The following is a 4,131-nucleotide window of genomic DNA, read 5'->3' on the forward strand; positions in this document are numbered from 1 at the left end:
GCATAGTGCCTAAGGCATTTGACTGCTAACCAGCCACTCCTCAGAAGGAAGATTGCGCTATCTGCTTCTGTAGTGATACTACCTCAGAAACCCAAGGATGGGTCACTATGAGTTGGATCTGACTTGACAGTAGTGAGGTTTTTTTTAAATATGTTTATATATACATATGTGTGTATATGTATATGTACATGTACATGTGTACATATATATTTAAAAGTGATTAGTATCAGTCAAGGGTAGTTATTCTTAAGTCTTAGTCTATATTGAACACCAGCAGTTTCTGCAGCAATGAGCATGTTCGTGCAACCCTCCCCTTAACCCCATTCTTGGGTCAGTAATTTATTTTGCCTTCACAGAATTTCAAGTGGCATAAATTCTTAGTCCAACTAAGTGAAGAAAAGCATGTTTTATTAAACAAATTATGAAAACTAATTATGGCTGTTACCAAATACCATGAATAATGAGGAGCATGAGTCAAGATTTTATTACTGAGTGGGATGTGGTAAAGAAAGGAAAGGGTTTGGGCGAGTAAAGTGTTTTGCCTAGAATTCCATGCTCTATGCATCTGTCATACCTCCATTTGTTTGGGGGCACTTCTTTTAGCTCTTTGGTTTCCTCATGAGAAGGAATAATAACACACCAAAGTGAGCCAGTGAACAGCAGTCTTTCTACTGGCTTCCTGATACTTCTCTTTCTTTACTAATTTTTCTTGGTACTAAATTTTGATTATCTAGCCCAGTGAAGGTGGATAGAATTATTGATGCTTACACAGAGTTATAAATGATGTCAATTATTGGCAGGCTGTGACAGTGTTGGAGTGGCTTGCAAGTTAAGAAAAGAGAGTAATTACTTTGCTACTATTATATAATCAGTTCATCTTTTAATGAATTTTGTTCCTGTGCTATTTGAAGAACTGTAATCTTAACTTTAGGCTGGTTCTACATTTGGGAATTGACTTACTTGAGGTACTAATATCATCTGTGTGTTCTAGGCAAGCAAAATTAGGTTTTCATTAGCAAATATGAGAAGAATATTTCAATATCACTACAACTAAGCTACTCCCTCACTCATTATTTTGCCTACTCTGTACCAGATACTCTGTTAATAACTGGGGAGATAGTGGTATGGTGGCTGGCAATGTCAATAGGAAGGCCATGTAGCTAAGTAGAGGCCTGTGAAGGGAGAGAGATTCCCAGCTACTGCCCAGGTGTTTTAGCTCCCAGCTATTGAGTCATCACAGTTAACGCCCCAAACATCATGACCGAACCAACACCAAACCCACTACCATTGAATCGGTTGCAACTCGTCAGCACCCGATCATTAAGATTCCTCCTCAGAAAGGCCCTCCCATAACGGTCTAAAACAGCCACTCTCGGTCCCCCTGCTGAGCACTTTCTATGTGCAGAGTATGCAGTGGGGATGAGCTACAATAGGCCATTCATTTCTTCTCTCTAAACTTACTTTCACTCTGTACTCCCTAGGGACACACTGAGACGATAAAACCGGCTAGAGAGTCAGTGCAAGCAAAGAGTGGGGCTGAGAAGTTGGTAATAAAAATTTGAGCCTTTCTAGTTTCTTTCCTAATTGAGCAGTAAGTAGGATAGATGAAATACTAGAAAATTCCTATTCACACTGAGATAAGCTGTAGACAGCTAAGTGGTATTACTAATTACAATTATTAGCACCTCAGAATACCAGCTTCAAAAGATCATACATAATCAATTGAATTTTTTTTTTTTTGATGATTTGTGCTCTGATTTCTTTCCATTCCTCTTTGCCCAAGAGCATTTACAAAGAAGTGAAAGTCACACATTCTTTCTTTTTGGTATCTTTAGGTGTTGACTGCTGATTTCAGGAGTTAGTCAGCACTATAAATCTTGGAACCTTCAGCACTTTGTAATTTTTTTTAATGTGTCTTGAACATGTGTTTCCTGAATTTTAGCAGTAGACAAAATAGTTGTCTGAAAATCAGGAGGTCCCGTATTCACACACGTAACACCTTTCACATACACGAGATCAAAGTGCTTTATTAGGAAGTAGCAACAACCTTCCTTCCCACTTAGGCAACAACTGCCTCTGTGATCAGCACAGACTACAGACGGTTGCTCAGGAAAGGCAACCTGGAAAGACAGAATCACAAAGAATCATGGTGGAGCCAAACCACCCTTTGAATCCTTTGCCAAACACAAGTCAGTCTTGTGCAATGCCTCCCTTGAGAAAGAAAAGTGAACAGAAGGTAAATTTGAGGATGCTGATGCCTCATAGAGCCCCTCCGACCCCTTAGTCTATTAAATGTATTCAGCAATTGTTGCACTGTGTTTATCCTTCTCTGGTTGTGTACCTGGTGTAATGTTTTTCACCTTCCTGGATTAAAAATACACAAAATTATGCCATTAGCAAATAGACTTAGAGGTTCTCAACAAACAGATTCATGAAAAAGTTAAACACAAAGCATATGGATTCAAATTTGTACCTAGGCAAAATTACAAATGATTATGTTATAGACCTTCTGGGGGTTATTTTAGGTAGACCAAACCGTGAATGTTAATTCCATGAATGCTTGAATCCTATAATAGCATTGTATTTCCTTTCCTTATAAAAATTCTAAAATATAGTCTCTTTTTCATAATTCCTAATTAGTAAGTGGTTTTTAAATATTTGATATATCTTAAGTTTAGAACTAATTGATGGTCTTCCTTTTAGCTCTGGTGGCATAATGCCTAAGGCATTTGACTGCTAACCAGAAGGCCAACCAGCCACTCCTCAGAAGGCAGACTGGGCAATCTACTTTGGTAGTGATACCACCTAGGAAACCCAAGGAGGGGTTGCTGTGAAGCAGAACTGACTCGAAGGCACTGATTATTTATTTATTTATTATTATTATGACTAAGTGTTCTAGAGCTGTTGCTGATTTTCTTTCTAGGGCCTACTGACATTCTTTCAGTGTACTCCTGGAGGGCAGGCACCCCATGCACTTATCAGTAAAACCTAGGACAGTAACCAGTACGCAGTGATCCCTCAATAAAAGTTTGCTGAAAGAATGAGCTGCCCTACTCTTCCACAGCACACAATGCTGCAGAGTCTTGATTCAATGGGCCACTAAAAGTCACTGGCAGGCTCTACCTTGTGTGAAAATCTATTGTATAAGGGGCCATTGGCAGGAAACATGTTAAGATCCTCTAACATACAGATGAATGGTCTGATGCCCCTGTCCTAGCATCACCTCCAGTTAGGGACTGAATTGTGTCCCTCTAAAATATGCGTTGTGAATCCTACCTCTATACCTGTGGTTATAATCCCATTAGGGAATGGGTTTTGTTTGTTATGTTAATGAGACAATATTAGTGTAGGGTGTGTTTTTAATCAATCTCTTTTGAGATATAAAAGAGATTAAAGAGCAAGTGACTAAGCAGAGATGGGGGAAGAGAGACGCTAAGGCACATGAAAATCACCCAGGAGCAGAAGCTCACAAGAGACAAGGGCCTTCTTCAGAGCTGACAGAAAGAAGAAGGTTTCCCTACAATGGGTTGGTATGTGGAATCAGGACTTCTGGCCTCCTAAACTGTGAGGAAAGAAATTTCTGTTTGTTAAAGCCACTCATTTGTTGTACTTTCTATTACAGCAGCACCCGATCATTAAGATTCCTCCTCAGAAAGGCCCTCCCATAACGGTCTAAAACAGCCACTCTCGGTCCCCTAACCTTTCTTTATTTCACTTGACAGCACTTCCTGACATTTACCTTTTTTATTATTGGTGGTCTTCTTCACTAGACTGAATGGGGAAGGGACTATTGTCTACTGTAACCCAGAGCCTAGGACAGTATGTATTTACATAATGTTTTGACTGTTTCCACTACTAGAATGTAAGCTCCAAGAGTAAGGGAACTGTGTTTCTTTTGTATACCTCCTTTGCACAGTTCATTCACCAAGTAGGTACTCAAAAACATTGGTTGAATGAATGAGTAAATACATATCCTTACCACTCTTTCAAACAATGAATCGTTATCAGGGCATTATATTACAATAGAGGTGGCAGAGGACTTTGACATATCTTCCAGAGAAATTCAGAGTCCTCACTTACTCTGCCAATACTAATATTTTAATAATATACATATATATCTATTCCTCACTT

General features: G+C 39.1%; 1 protein-coding gene across 1 annotated transcript in view; it reads right to left on the reverse strand.

The window, feature by feature from the left end:
* TENM1 (teneurin transmembrane protein 1) overlaps nucleotides 1-4,131 on the reverse strand; it is a 720,277-nt gene that overhangs the window by 175,198 nt on the left and 540,948 nt on the right. The window lies entirely within an intron of this gene.

This window comes from Orycteropus afer, unplaced genomic scaffold, assembly GCF_000298275.1.
Source record: "Orycteropus afer afer isolate SDZICR_OR568_19922 unplaced genomic scaffold, OryAfe1.0 scaffold00337, whole genome shotgun sequence".
NCBI lineage: Eukaryota > Metazoa > Chordata > Mammalia > Tubulidentata > Orycteropodidae > Orycteropus > Orycteropus afer.